This window comes from Ambystoma mexicanum, unplaced genomic scaffold (assembly GCF_040938575.1).
Source record: "Ambystoma mexicanum isolate Mex_15411 unplaced genomic scaffold, UKY_AmexF1_1 Mex_scaf38, whole genome shotgun sequence".
Classification (NCBI taxonomy): Eukaryota; Metazoa; Chordata; class Amphibia; order Caudata; family Ambystomatidae; genus Ambystoma; species Ambystoma mexicanum.
The window spans coordinates 171916-188216 of record NW_027182453.1 but is presented as its reverse complement, the minus strand read 5'-3'; the positions used below and the strand labels follow the sequence as shown (position 1 = coordinate 188216).

The 16301-nt window shown below is 43.8% G+C and overlaps 1 pseudogene; it reads right to left on the bottom strand.

Annotated features, from left to right (window-relative positions):
* Window positions 1–2963: 2963 nt before the first annotated feature.
* The window catches only part of LOC138559112 (zinc finger protein 585A-like), a 145046-nt pseudogene continuing 131708 nt past the window's right edge, over window positions 2964–16301 (bottom strand).

The following is a 16301-nucleotide window of genomic DNA, read 5'->3' as shown; positions in this document are numbered from 1 at the left end:
AAAACCAAGACAGACCTCAGAGCATTCATAGGGTAATCGGTTATTACCATAGGTCCCGGGAGGATAGCTCAACAGTAGCATGCTCGCCTTGGAAGCAAGACGACACTGAGCGATACAGGTTCCATTCCTGGGTCCACGCTTCAAACCTCTGGTTATTAAACGTGTTATAAATAACATATCATATCATATCCCTAACTTCTCGGACAGAACAGCTAGGCTGACAGACAAATTAAAGAACGCTGAACCCCAGAAAATTAATTGGACTGATGAGGACGATGTATTTTACAACAACTTAAAACAAACCCTGTGCATGAACACAATCCTAAAGGTAGTAGATTTCTCGGGGTGAGTTTGTGTCACAAACTAATGCCTCCCTAAAAGGGTTAGGCGCAGTTTTGTCACAAATTTGTGATGGATTAGAACACGCTATCCTATTTTCACTAGTCTCAAACTCTTCCCACCTGAAAAATATTATTCTGTGTTGGAATTAGAGGCCTTTGCCATCAAGTAGGCCATCACCCACCCTAGATACTATCTCCTGGGAAGGAAGTTCACACTCGTCACGGATCATTTTCCATTAATATGGATTAGCCAGTGAAAGGACTCGAACCCTTGAGTAAAGCAATACTTCTTAGACCTGCAACCCTACAGTTTCACAGTGGAGCACCGAAAAGGTAAAGACCAGGGTAACAATGATTTCCCTTCTCGGTTACCTTGTGAAACAGAGGCGGCTATATCGCATAGAGGAAGGGCATGTGAGAAACTAGAAGGTATCTCAACCACTAGTCCCTGAGGATCTGTCATCCAGGTGGCCATGACACAGCCATCGCTTTTGGATCCAGTTCCTGGGGGTGGACCAGTGTGGGAGGATCACCTGGGTGAGGGGTCTTTGGGGAGTGGGAGTGGGACACTGGATAGTGAGCCGCAGTGCAACCTTCCCTGTAACACATTTAGTCCATCATACCAGGTAGGATATTTAGGAACTCAACCCCCCTCCCCATTTTACAAAACAAACACTTTCTCACGGACAGCCCGCTATGAGAGAAAATGGACTAACACCCAAGCTGTATACCTGATGTGGCCCAATACCATGGTCAGGCAAGGTCAGGCAATTACTATCAGACACACCTGACTTCCATTACACTTCCCGACACGGATGAATGTTGGAGCACGAAGACATAAGACCAGGAAGCCAAGCTGAAGAATCCAGTTTTATGTGTCAGAGGTACCTGGGGCCCTCCCACATCGATAATCAAGGCGGGGAGAATCGCCATCTGCCATTGTACTGTCCTTGGCTCCAACAACAAAGCAGCATCAGTGAAATCAGCACAGCGGGTGTGTTGGGGAGACCGATACAGGACCGGTCTGTGTTGAAGCCAAGGTTGCAAGCGGCACCATTGTATGGTAAGGGCTGAAATGAACTTTGTTTGAAACGTGTGTGATAAACAATGCAAGTAAAGTTGAAAGGCAGATGAGTGATTGAACTTTGAAACCAAGATACAATACCTTTGACAGAGTGGTCCGGAATCGCGTGTGTACTCAATCAAAGGTCTCTGTAAGGTATCCAGCTGAGAGTTGACAAAAGTGAATGAGTGGCAAAGGACTGTGAATCGAAGTGGTCCTGATGTTGATAAAGAAAGTTTATGGAAAAGTAGATAAAGTTGGTCTGAGCCCGGCAGAGGGAGATCAATTGAAAGCTTTGGGTTAAAACAAGCTGTGTTAAAATAGATCATTTGGCCAGAGCCCGGCGGAAGGTGACTTATAAGATTTGGTGTAAAAGTGGATCTGAGCCCGGCGGAGGGGAATCTGGGGTGAATAGTAAAACACCTAAGAAAGTTGTTTATATGTAAAATACAAGAGGAACAGAACTTTATTGTTTGTTTGTTGCATCAGGCCCTCAGAAAGAAGAGACTTTAAATATCAAAGAGACTTTGGCACAGAAGGCCATGATATTGAAGTTTTGAACGTCTTTTATCCATGTGGGGAAGTTTAATGGAATCCAGGTGTGAGTGGTAACCATTAATTGCCTGACCATAGTAGTGGGACATGTCAGGTACAATGCTCCGGTGCGAGTCTGCTTTCTCCCACAGCAGGCTGTCTGTGTGAAAGTGTTTGTGAAGGGAAAGGGGGGTAAAGATCTCAAGTATGAGGGGGTAAAGATGTTGCAGGAAAGGGGATACTGTGTTTCAACATCAGGCGTCCCACTCCCACTCCCTGAAGACCCCTCACCCAGGTGATTCTCTGCACTGGATCACCCCCAGGGTATGGATCCAAAGGCGATGGCGTGCTCTGGCAACCAGAGCGAGAGATCCCCGGAGACTAGTGGGTGAGACAACTTGTGGTTTCTCACAGCAGTCCGTTGGCTGGTGGCAATGTGGGTTACAGGTTTCCCCAAACTGATATCCCAGATAAGGAGAATTGTGCCCTCTTTTCACCTTTATCTCTTCTCAGCAGTCTCTTGGCTGGTGGCAATGTGGGTTACAGGTTTCCCCAAACTGATATACCAGGTAAGGAGAGTTGTGCCCTGTTTTCACCTTTATCTCTTCTCAGCAGTCTCTTGGCTGGTGGCAATGTGGGTTACAGGCTTCCCCAAACTGATATCCCAGGTAAGGAGAATTGTGCCCTCTTTTCCCCTTTAACTCTTCATGGCAGTCTCTTGGCTGGTGGCAATGTGGGTTACAGGTTTCCCCAAACCGATATCACAGGTAAGGAGAATTGCACCCTCTTTACCCCTCTCTTCTGCTTAGTGGGTATTCAAAATGGTCTTTTATTTGTAACTGTTCTTTGAGAAGGGGGTTACCTTTCTGGGTCTCCGTGCAGTTTCTGGAGGCAACCACCTTAGGTTGAGTAAGAAAAACATACCTCCAGGTAACATCTATGTTCAAGAACATTGCGCTTTCAAAATCAAACTAAAAAGTGTACACCATTACTATTTGGGCTAAAAAAACAATTAACAGTTAATGTCAACTTCAAATATTAACTTTATTTGGAATTCACAATGTTTTCTATAAAATGTATGCATGCAGTAAAAACAAACAGTTCATATGTACAAAACCATACAACATACTTAAGTGGCGCTTAAAAAAGATAAAACAATCCATTTTCAACTTCTTCACTGAATAATTAACTCGAATACATATCATTAAAATTCCATAATTAACTAATCGTCCACTAACTCCTTATGGTCACATATATCTGAGTGTAATCATTATCACATTGCCAACCAAAGAGACTGTCTAGTAACTGTTCTCCATTGCCTGTAAGATTCGGACTTGCTCAAGGTGACTTTATTGATTTCTACTTGTGGCTGATCTCATAAGGCAGCACAGCTCCCCCGTGCTCAGTGCACTCTGACACAGCAATGCTTGAATGGGGTAAATAACAAAACCCTATAAAACAAAGACATCATCCTGCACCTGTGCCAATTGGGGCTGTTGTTGTTGATTTGCTCAAGACTTTGACGTTCATTTGATATTTCATCATATTTTGCCTTTATATTCGCACGGCAGTGGAGAATGAAGCCGCCTTTACAACAGCCATGTGTGTAATTGTCCATTGAATCACTTGCTCTGGTACTTATATCAGGTGTGTTGACATAGCCTGTTGGTACTGCAGTCCGTTTTCTATAATTCTACTGAGTCATGGTAACTCAGACTGGTTTTCTGACTGAACCTTGTGTGACATTCAAAGCACTGTTAAGGTTTTATGACTGTGCATGTCCTCTCCTTTTGTCTTAGACCGTCTTTCTGGCTGAATGTTTGTGGGCATTCTGTGCACTGATAATGTTTTTCTGCACTATGTTTAGTTTCATGTTTAGTCAGAACCCCTGTCACACTGAGGCTGTTCTGACAGAGCACTTATAAGCATTTTCTACAGGGTTTTTTCAGAATATTTAGTCCAATTCTCTTCAGTACTGATACTGTTCCGATGTTTGTTTGTTTGTTTTATTATTTGTAATGCGCCGTCATACCCTCGGGTAACAGTGCGCAGCATTTACAAGAGATTGCGAAACTTGGTTACAACAAAAACAGGATATGTAGCATACAGTAACAGCAGGAATATATACAAGTAAGCATCAATGGGTACAATAAGCCTGAGTGTGATAAGACTAGGCAGTTGGCTATGAAAGGGGGCCGACGTTTTCAACCATGAAATGACCTTAGCTCGGAAGTTCTGATAGTGCAAGTCCATTCTGAGGGGTGGTGGTAGGGAGTTCCACAGTTTTGTTGTTTAGACTGGGAAGCTATTACCCCCTATGGTGGAGCGTTTAAAGTTGGGGACAGAAAGACAGTCTTTATATGATATTCTTGTTGGTCTCAGGGAGGTCTGTCTATGGAATCTGTCGATAAGATAGATGGGTGCAGCATTATTAAGTGATTTGTGCGTAAGTGAGGCAGTTTTTAGGAGAATTTTGTCATTGACAGTAAGCCAATATTGCTGTTGACGATATGCTGTGATATGCTCTCTTCTAGAGATGCCCAGTGCCGCTCTAAGAGCCTTGTTCTGGAGGGTTTGAAGTTTGCTGGTAATAGCTTTGGTGGACCCAAGATAGAGAGCGTTGCAGTAGTCCAGGCGGGATAGTATGAGGGCTCTGGCAAGGGTCAAACAGCTGGTGTCAGACAGGAAAGGTTTAGCTGCACGGATCAATTTACAGGTGTAGGCTGTTCAGGAGGCTAGAGATTTCACCTGTTTGAGGAAAGAGAAGGTGGAGTCCAGGTAAAAACCTAAGGTTTTGACCTCTTGTCCCACCTTAATGCAGTTGCCGTCGATCATAAAGGAGCAGTAGGCAGAACCCAGTTTCTTGAGACTAGTGGTAGTACCTAGAATTATGAGTTCAGTTTTATCATCATTCAGGCATAGTCCATGTGTGGCCATCCATGCCTGGATGATGATATACACTCTATTCACCAAGGCCAAATCCTTTCCATAATCTCCAGAAAGCCGAAGGAGGATCTGGGTATCATCCACGTAATTATTGTAGGTGATACCGAGATGGTCCAAATCATCGAAAAGGGGCTTGGTAAATATGTTGTACAAGGTGGGGAAGACACAGGAACCCTGTGGCACGCCACAGGTGATGGGAATGGGGCCTGCTGCAGCTGTGGGTGAAAAGACTTTCATAGTTCTGCCGTTGAGGAATGATCTAATTCATGTAATGGCCTCAACATAAAAGTGGGCTGATGTATGCAAGTGAGTGCATAGGACAGAGTGATCGACTAGGTCAAATGCTGCGGAGAGGTCTAGGAGGAGGAGTAGGGCAGCTTGGCCATTATCTCTAAGCTTGTCGATCTGGGCTTTAAGGTCAATGAGGGCAGTCTCGGTCCCATGTTGGGGATGGAAGCCTGATTGCCTTGCTTCGAGTAGGTGGTGTTCTTCCAGATACTTCTGTATTTGCACATAAGCAACCTTATCCAGTATTTTTAAAAAAAATGGCACAGTCGTTATGGGCCTGTAGTTTGGGGGCATGGCTGGGTCGAGTGTAGGGTTTTTTAGTAATGGCAATACCCAAGATTGTTTTAGGTTGGTGGGGATGGAGCCAGTGGAGGAGGAGGCATTAATTAATGTTGTGATGAAAAGGGAGAGGTCGCGGGCCGCATCTTTAATGAGCTGTGCAGGGCACAGATCGCCCTGATAGTTGGATGGTTTTAGCGACAAGATGATTTTTTCTACTTCAAGTATGGTGACTTTAGAGAAATTGAAGCAAGTAGTTTCCCTTGAGGTGGGCTTCTCAGGTGGTTTGGAGGTCGGAGTATCATTCAAGGAGGCTTTTTTGCAGGAAATTTTATTTTCTAGTGTAGTAATCTTGTTGGCTAAGCCTTTTGAATTTCTGAGCACCAGTTTTTATCTTAAGTACAGGCATCCGGTGGTGCAATAGGGGTTTCTACTTCTTTCAGGATAGAGAATAGTTCCTTCATGTTAGATTTTGCTTGGGCTATGCGGACGTCAAAGGAAGATCATTTAGCAAGGTAGATTTTTCTTTTGTAAAGGGTTGCTAGTTTGGTTAGTTTGAGTTTGTTGGGTGCTGAAGGGTGTTTTTTCCAAGTGGCTTCACAGTTTCTTTTTTGCTGTCTTAAGTTTTTGAGGAATGGTGTGTTCCATTTGTTCAGATGCATTTTGGGCTTGCTTGAGCGGAGCGATTAAATCCAGCGATGTGGACATGATTTTATTATATTCATCAACCAGGGTTTCAGGGTCCAGGTTGTCGGGGAGTGTGTTTAGTGTGGGGAGTAAGTTCGGGATGAGTCTTTCCACAGTGATGATCTTCTTATTTCTCGTAAGTGTAGGTGGGGCCCTACTGATGGGTAGAGGTTGGTTAGTGGAGAGCGTGAACGATACCAAGTAATGGTCGGTCCAGGCTAATGGTGAGATGTCGGTGATATTAGCTAGACAATTGTAGTCAGCCACCCAGTCGAGTATTCTACCTTTGACATGTGTAGGTTTCATACATCTTTGGGTAAATCCTAGATCGGAAAGGGTACTGGGTGTAGTATTGGCACTTTGGTCTTCTGGGTCATTGTATCCGAAGTTGAAGTCTCCAAGGGTGAGTACTTGGGTAGAGCTTTTGTGGTTACAAGATAATATAGTATTGATATCTTCATCGAAGGTGCCTATTGGGCCTGGGGGACGATATATCAGGTGTATGTTGAGGGTTTGGGATTTGGTAAGAGGAACTTTAACAGAGAGTAGTTCACAGGAGAGTAGATTTATAGTGGTTACACTTCTCATGGTGAGGCTGCATTTGTGTATGATAGCAATGCCCCTTCCTCTAGAGTTAGGTCGGTCATGTCTCAAGATAGTGTAATTATCTGGGATTGCAAGCATGAGCATTGGGCCAGCTGCCGGATGTAGCCAGGTCTCTGTAATGGCGAGGAGGTCGAGGTCTTCTTTGAGGATCAAGTCTGCAATTTCTGTTTCGTGAGCTACTAGCGATCTAGCATTGATTAGGGCTCCCTTGATTTAGGGGCTCGTGGTGGTTGTAGTATTTGTCATTTTAGGTATGAGGTTGGGGTTCTGGGATGAATTAAGTTTGAGAGTAGGTGGGCTAGGCCAGGCAGTCGTGGTTCTGAGTCTCTGTGAGGTGGGCATAGAGCGGGCGAGGGGCTCGTAAGCTTGAGCTAATCTGGCTCTAAGTCCTAGATTCCTGTCAGAGGTGGAGCGGGGGAGGCTGGTGGGGAGTAGTGGCTGTATGTCACAAGTAGGTGGAGGGGCGCAGCCAGGTGACTTAGTATTGCTGATAATCGAATAATTATTGATATGTGATTGGGGTGCCTTACTAGTCAGTGCTGCATTCTTTAAGACGAGCAGGAGGCAGGCACACAGGCTAGTATTCAAGGGCCTTGTTCAGAGGACTTGTGTTTTCTCCAGTGTGTTTCCTCTGATGTACAGTCAGTTGGCTTTTCCAAATAAAACTTTCCAGACATTCTGAGCAATGATGAAGTTGTTCTCAAGGATTTTTCCTTGTATGTTTAGTTGGATCACTTTTATTAGCACCCTGGGCGTGGGAGCCAGTCAATCAGGTGGCTAGGAACGCAGGCTTGAACCGTACGGAGCCCCACTTCCCTTCCATGGTGGCCATGTTGGTAAAGGATTTTCCTTCCTACAATGGGATGCATGAGGTATCCCGTTGTAGGAAGGAAAATCCTTTTTCTTTAGCACCCCGGGTTGCCGCTTTGGTAACCCAGGGTGCTTATGGCCTTATGTACTCATTCCACATGCAACATCTGGGTGTAATGGCCTTGGGCCCACGTTAATGGCCCTTTCTTTGCTCAGGCTTTTAACTGGGGCCGTGGGCCATTGCCGCCCAGTATTGCCCGTGGAATGGGTAAATAACGCCACATTACTAAAACGTTTCTGACATTCAGAGCACTGATGAGGTTTTTACCAGTGTGTTTTCTCTCATGTATAGTCATATTGTGTTTCTGAGTGTATGTTTTTGGACATTCCGAGTACTCATAAGGTTTTTCTCCAGTATGTTTTCTCTCATGCTGTCAGATTGTTTTTTGAGTGAATCCTTTCTGACAAACTAACCTTTAAGAAACATGTCTCCTATTTGAGCTCCACCTCGCTTATATAACCCGGCTCCTCTGGCAAAAACATCTGTATTTGTCGGAGTCGAATAGAGCATTAATTGCAACCGCAACAATAAATACAAGCTCCAGGTTATTCAGAATGGGGCTGTTAGGGCTGCATGAAGCACAGAGAGCATATCACCCATGCGCGCTAAGAGTTTGATTGGCTCCCTGTCCTCCAAAGAATTCATTTGAAGGCCTCAAGTTTGACCTATAAATGTTTGGCTGGTGATGCGCCATCCTATCTTAGGTCACGAATTAGGAGAACACCATTCAGGCGCAACTTGCGATCAAACAAGGAGTATATTTTGGTGCAGCCACGGTATCTGCTAAAAAGGTTGGGAGGATCCAGCTTTAATTCATTGGCACCAAGTATCTGGAGTGCACTCCCACAGTCACTCAGACAGCTCCCCTCAGTCGCACAGTTCAGAAAAGGCCTGAAGACCTATCTGTTCGACAAGGCAGGTGACTAAGAACTCCATGGTGAAACACATTATTGTGTTCTGCCCTCAGTGTTAATTGTTGTAATGCTCTGTGAGCGCCCCAAGGCCTATGGGCGTGTTGGCGCAATACGAAATATCAATATACTAGAATAGATATTCTGAGCATTTATAAGGTTTTTCACCAGTGTGTTGTCTCTCATGCATAGTCAGATAGCGTTTCTGACAATGTTTTTTAGACATTCTGACCACTCATAAGGATTTACTCCAGTGTGTGTTCTCTCATGCACCTTCAGAGAGCTTTTTTGACTGAATCCTTTCTGACATTCTGAGCATTTATAAGGTTTTTCACCAGTGTGTTTTCTTTTATGTTTAGCTAGATCACTTTTATCACTGAATTCTTTCCGACATTCCGAGCATTTATAAGGTTTTTCTCCAGTATGTTTTCTTTTATGTATAGTTAGATTACTTTTCTTACTGAATTTTTTCTGGCATTCTGAGCACTGATGAGGTTTTTCTCCAGTATGTTTTTTCTCATGCTCAGTCAGATGGCTTTTTTGCCTGAATCTTTTCTGACATTCTGAGCATTTATAAGGTTTTTCTCCAGTGTGTATTCTCTCATGCTCAGTCAGATTGCTTTTTTGACTGAATTCTTTGTTGCATTCTGTGCATTTATAAGGTTTTTCACCAGTGTGTTGTCTCTCATGTATAGTCACATTGCGTTTCTGACTGAATGTTTTTGGACATTCTGAGCACTCATAAGGTTTTTCTCCAGTATGATTTCTTTTATGTATAGTTAGATTACTTTTATAACTGAATCTTTTCAGACATTCTGAGCCCTGTAGAGGTTTTACTCCAGTGTGTTTTCCCTCATGTCGAGTTAAATGGACTTTCTGACTGAATCCTTTCTGGCATTCTGAGCATTTATAAGGTTTTTCACCAGTGTGTTTTCTCTCATGTATAGTGAGACTGTGTTTCTGACTGAATGTTTTTGGACATTCTGAGCACTCATAAGGTTTTTCTCCAGTATGTTTTCTTTTATGTATAGTTAGATTACTTTTATTACTGAATCTTTTATGACATTCAGAGCACTGATGAGGTGTTTCTCCAGTATGTTTTCTCTCATGCTCAGTCAGATGGATTTTTTGACTGAATCTTTTCTGACATTCTGAGCATTTATAAAGTTTTTCTCCAGTGTGTGTTCTTTTATGTTTAGTTAGACCACTTTTATTACTGAATTCTTTCTGACATTCTGAGCATTTATAAGGTTTTTCTCCAGTATGTATCCTATCGTGCTCAGTGAGAGAGCTTTTATGACGGAATCCTTTCTGACATTCTGAGCATTTATAAGGTTTTTCTCCAGTGTGTTTTCTTTTATGTATAGTTAGATGACTTTTATTACTGAATCGTTTCTGACATTCTGAGCACTGATGAGGTTTTTCTCCAGTATGTATCCGCGAGTGCTCAGTCAGAGAGCTTTTATATCTGAATCTTTTCGGACATTCTGAGCACTGATGCGGTTGTTCTCCAGTGGGTTTTCCCTCATGTAGAGTTAAACTGCCTTTCTGACTGGATCTCTTCTGACATTCAGGACACTGATAAGGTTGTTTTCCAGTGTGTGTTGTTTGATCTAGAGTTAGATGTCTTTCATGACTGAATTGTTTATCACATTCAGAACACTGATACAATTGTTCTTGGAGGCAAGTGTCTCCAGATTGGGTTTTGTTGAGCAAAGATGCCATAGCAAGAATTCACATAATTTCAAAGTCAGGACACTTGGGAAATTCTCACTATAATCCTCCCATGGGGCCTTTGATTTTACTTACAGCAGCTTCTTTCTATGGGTGTATATGCAGCTACCCCTATGGACACTCGACATTGTACTGTACCATTTTCTTGAACACCCCAGTTCCCAATTCTGACAACTTCTACCACATGCTTTCTCTCATGATGAGCCAGACTGATTTTATGACCAAAGGTTTTCTAGCAGGCCCCACACTGATGGGTGAATGTAGAAACGTTTAGTAGGATTAACTTCTTTGCAATGAGGTGAGCACAATACATTCCACCGGCGTCTTCTCCAATATAGCATGAGAACAAACATAAAACTAACGTTTTTCACGTTTGCATTGAGTTGATTAGCGATTGTCCTATACTTATTTTCGTGCAGAAACAAGCTGTCCTCTTTAATGGATTGGTATATTATAGATAGTACTTGCAGAAGTCCTGTGTGCATTGATTCCACTGATAACCCTTACACAGGGTGAGGTTTAATGGAAGGAAACCACTTTCAGTCTCAGAGCTGTGGGACACTTTCAGTTTTCTTCCTTGTAAACCGTTCCCGGGTCTTCATTTTTCAGGTAATTTCCCTGCCTTGCAGCTTTGCATTCTCTCGTCATACGTCCACCTGTGGAGTGAAAGCAACAGATGATGAATACACCAGATAAACAGTGCACAGCAATTATATCCATAGTCTATTTCAGTGGGAATTGGTGCAGGGAATAAGAGTAGGAGTTGCTTTTCTGAGAGGAATTGTGGCTCTGTGTGGACAGAGATCTTCAAGGCCAGCAATAATGGACACATCACTTTTCTAATAGAGCTTCATACATTCCTCTTACTTCTGAGCATTATAAAAAAAACAGGTGTTTTATTATTACCCAATTAAGTGGCCTTCAAGACAGGTGTAAAATAATGATTAATGAGGCATGTAGAACCTGGTTGGCTACAGTTGGACAATGTCTGATGTCTGAGATGAGTGCTTAACTTGATTAGGTATCTTACCAGTGGAGGACACAAAGTGAAAGGCATAGCCAAAGATTTCTTTAAGTGGGACATATGAAGGCACGGACAAAGTGGTAACACCTTCACTTTAAATCTGTACCATAACGCCTCGAAAGAACCCAGCCACAAAATGTTAATTAGTATTTAAGTGTCAAGGGCTAAACCAACATGTTTGTCTTGACTTTTGAAGGCAAGTCCCTGAACGCTCACACCAGAGAGAATACAACCCACTAGGGAAGAAAGGCCCAAGTCGATCCTGTAAGGATAACAAGTTTTTAATCTCACACGCAGATGAGAGCAACAGCAAAGATCTCTGCTGCTAAGAAGGTTCTGCAGAAAAGTAGTACAAGCAGAATCTTATAAAGCAAGGCATCGTCATACATGATGCAATACATAGGGTCAAATCCTGTGCGACTGGTTGGTGTGCACCCATACAGGATCTGCCTGCCGCATAAGGGAAGGGATGCTGGGATATTGGTTCCAGCCAGTCGGTCCATATTCCAACATGCAGGTGCTGCGTCGATCATCTTCTCACGTTGAAGGTCAGAATAACACATTTCGCTCACTCCCCTCTGCGCATTGTGGCTCCAAGGTCTCCATCCTTGTTCTGAGCTATAATGTATACCTCCCAGCACTTTGCAATACAATTCACACAATTGTCACTTCAACAATATGCCCGTGTCCGTCCTATTTGAACATCTCAGGAGTTGCTACTTTGGGGTCGGTGGTCAAAGGGCACTTGGTGCCATGGAATTCAGAGGTCTTGAGTTTTAGTCAGTTACATGGGATGTGATTTGTATTTGCCTGGCCATGTCATGCTGTGGCCAGTGTGATATATTATGCACTCCAGACACCGGTCTGTGATCGCAGCCTTTTAGGGCACATTCCTCTCGAACATCTTTGCAACACTGTTAGAACAATGAATAGGTGTTGTGGCGGTAGGGGGTGTGGCCTACCCTCATAAAAGCTCGGGCATGGCTGGAAATTTCCCTTGTCTTGCGATTTTGGGCCCAGTACATGTAATTCTGTGTGTACCTTGCAGGCCTTCCCTTATACCTATGGTTACTAATATCTACGCAACATAGCAATGCTGCTTGTGCCTTATGCTGTACGATGCGGATAGACTATATTTGGTCATATTGGAGTAGAGTCCTGTTAAACTGGGAGGTGTCCCTCTCACCATCCCCCCTAGCCCAGCATTTATTTTATTTTATTGCATATGTTTCTTACGCACCAAAGGCCACGGGCATCTGGGCACGGAGGCACGGAGAGGGATCATGGATAACAAAGCAATGCAGTGAAGGAGTTGCACTGGTCTGAATTATGAAAAAAGAGTAGCTTTCAGGATTTTTTAAAACGTAAGATCATTTCTTTCACATCACAGATCTGCGGTAAGCTTGTTCATTGTAGTAGCTGCTCTCACGGGGAAGGAGCTTTCCTTCCCATTGACTCTACGAGATTTGGGGCATTGTAGACGCATGGGGCCTCATTCCGAGGCTGGCGCAAAGGGATACCAGGCACCGGTAATGACACTGGTGCTGGTAATCCTTTTGCGCCCTATTCCGAGGTCCCTTTGTGGGTCCCGTTCAGGCCGACTTGTTTTACCAGGTGGCCTTAGCGGGAGCCGCAAAGGGACCAGGGGGCCAATAACGGTACTGCAATTTGCAGTACCGTTATTTGCTCCTTCCCGTTCCCATTGAGCCCTATGGGGGCTCAAATGGGAATGGGGAATGGTTCTGGTGAATGGGGACTTACCGGTCCCGCCGACCTCGGAGTGGACCGGTAAGTTTTCCCTTCACCAGACCGGAGTCGGACCGATTTTGGAGGCAGCCATGGCGCTAACAGCGGCATGGCTACCTCCAAACTCGGAATGAGGTCCAGGGTGTCTTTAGATCTAGTATTCCGAGATGATGTTCGGACTTTAATGTGGTTTTAAGATAGCCAGGTGCATCACCAAACAGGCATTTGTGTGTCAGAACGTTGATTATGAATTCTATTCTTGTTTGCACGGGAAGCCAATAAAGGTCTCCCCTATGCTGCGAAATATACTCATATTTTGGTAGATTTTAACTACTCCGGCAGCGTCATTCTGTAGGATCTGTAACTTCTTGATACAGCCTTTACTAGCTCCACCAGGTAAGGCATTACAATAATCCAGTCTTGATAGAACCAATGCCCTGACCAGAGTAGCACCATTTTCAGTCAAGATAAAGGTTTTAACAGGCGTATTAGCCTGAGGTGATAATGAATACTCGTAGTCACACTAGCAACCTGAGCATTTGCCTTGAGTGATGCCTCAGTAATGACCCCGAGTGGTTTTACTTTGTCAACTACTGCAATTTCATGATGGTCAATGTTACATTTTGTATATGCTGTTCCTAATTTTTCTCTTGTTTGTCAGAGCCAAAGATCAGAAGTTCTGTCTTCTGACTGTTTAGACAGTCCATTGTTCATCATCCAAGTATGAACACTTTCGTAGACAGATGCGATCGTACCTGCATCTTTTTCATAGTTTCCGCTTAACCTAAACACGAGCTGAGTATCTTCAGCATAATTCGTAAAGTAAAGACCCATGGACTCAGAAGGTCAATTAGGGATCTACAGAAGACATACGCAAGGGAGGAGACAAGCAGGCTCCCTGCGGAACTGCACATGTGGTCTGTTCTAAGCTAGAGGACGCATTTTGCCAAATAATATTAGATTTCCTATTGCTTAGAAAGGATTGAACCATTTTACAGTGTCAGAAGAGCAGTTTCTATTTTCCTGTATATATATTAAAAGTTTAGCGTGATCAATAAGACCGAACGCTGCCGAAAGATCCAAAAGCATCAGTAGACCGGCTTTACTGCCATCTACTACTTCCAGCATTTCAGATTGCAGGTCAACCATGGTGGTTTCAGGTCCATGTGCAGTCCTAAAACCTGACTGTCGACAATTTAAGATATCAGATGTCTCAATATCTTGTTGGAACTGACTCGCAGCGCTTTTATCAACAATCTTAAGTAAGAATTGTGTATTTGTGATTGGCCTGTAGTTAGAAAGCACTGTAGGATCAAGATTAGATTTTTTCAACAGAGGTGTTACTGTGACGTTTTTCAACAGGTCGGGTACATCATTTTGTAAAAAAGAGGCTTTTATAAAAACGAGTTAGAAACGGCACAAAAATCTCCAGGTGTTGCAGAACAATCCTAGAAGGTAAAATATCCATTTGACAAGAGGTTGGGCACATCTTTTTCCAGGTTTTAATCAAGGAGTCAGTGGTTATGGGTTTAAAAGAGCAAGGACAGTTAGTAAACGTAGTTTGTTGAGTAGTAGAAATCTGGTCATCACAGGTATTATGTATGTCCCTTGCAGAAGAGATAGAGGATTGTGCAGAAAGTATTTGATCTGCAAATACTTTTTGACTGGGTTTTCATCCATACTCGTTCTGCTCTTCTCTTGTTGGGGGGTATATCATTTCTGTTTGTTTTCCTTTGTTCTAATGTTCTTCTCTGTTAGTGGGGCCACTTGATCTATTAGTTTACTAATCTTATTAGTGTATTTTGAAGCAAGCGTAGTTGGTGTATCTAGATCTGATGTTGAGATCATTAAATCCTGAATGTATGTCTGTAACTTCTCAGGTGAGAGTTTATTAAAATTCCTATTCTTAGCTAGTAGTATTTTATTTGATTTATGAGGTTTTTGTATAGGGAGTGTAAGTTCAAAAGTTACCATACGTTGATCTGACCAGATACACGGTTTGTAGCGATATTTTGTGCTCTTAGGGTTTTGACTGCTATCCAGTCAAGCACATTTCCTTGATTATGAGTGGTTTCTCTGCTCAGAATAGTAAAGTCATGCCTGGGCAGTAGTTGTTCTAGCTCTATCACTTCAGAGTCTTTAGGGTTGCCCAGCCATTTATTATTATTTTTTTAAACCTTTTTTTATTGAACAGCTTGGCAGCAGAACACTGGCGAAGAATACACAAGGCAAGCACAAGTTAGGTACAGTTAAAACAGTACAGGCATACAGTCAGTGCATCTAGTATGAACATTTTCCATCAAGAACGCATACAGTGTGAACACAGTGTAAGAGAGCCCTCAGCTCAGGATAGACAACCTGCATGAGTGGGTGTATTAGTTGGGGAAGTTGTATCCGGTGTCGCATTTAAATCTGACATATAGGAGCGAAACTTGAGCCAAACATCCCTAGGCCTCGAGTGGGCTGGTTGTAGGCAGGACCACGCTTCCTCAGTGTGTGAGGCCCATGTGAGAGCCCTGAGCCATTGCGCATGCGTGGGAGGTGCGGGGCGAAGCCAACAGAGCAGAATGGCTCGTACCGCAAGGAGCATGCAAAGGCCAGCCAGTTTCTTGGAATTTCGGGGTAGCCCTGGAAAGTCATGGAATAGACACTTCATTGGGGAGGGGTAGATAGGTTGATCAAGTATAGCAGATACGGTTGTGAACACCATCTCCCAAAATTGGGAGAGGCAGGGACAGGCCCAGATCATGTGCATATAGTCGGCGCCATCCTGCCCAGACCTGGGGCATCTTGGGGAGTGATCACTAAGCATACGATGCAACCTGCTCGGGGTATAATGAAACCTATGTAACACCTTTAGTTGAATCAGTTTGAAACGGGAATTGAAATACACCTGGTGTATACGGGCACACATGTGAGCCCAGCGTTCATCCGTCACCTCCATCCCGAGGTCCTCCTCCCACGCCCGCCTTAGCCCAGTGAATTTCGGAGTGGATCTGGATTGTATCATTGTGCATAGCCTAGATATTTTCCCTCTGGTAGGTTTGGGGCAAGTCAGTTCTTCAATAGCGGGATCGTCCGGTTGCATTGCTGGAAACATGGGTTAGTTTCTTTTAAAGGTTTTACGTAGAGATGAATACTGAAGCCATGCACTCGGGCCACCCCTCAAGGGCAGCGGCAGGTTGGGCCACTCAACAAAGCTACCCTGCTCTCGTATCCCACCTCAGCCCATCTGCGCACAGTCGACGGCGGTACTCGTGGGATCCCGGGG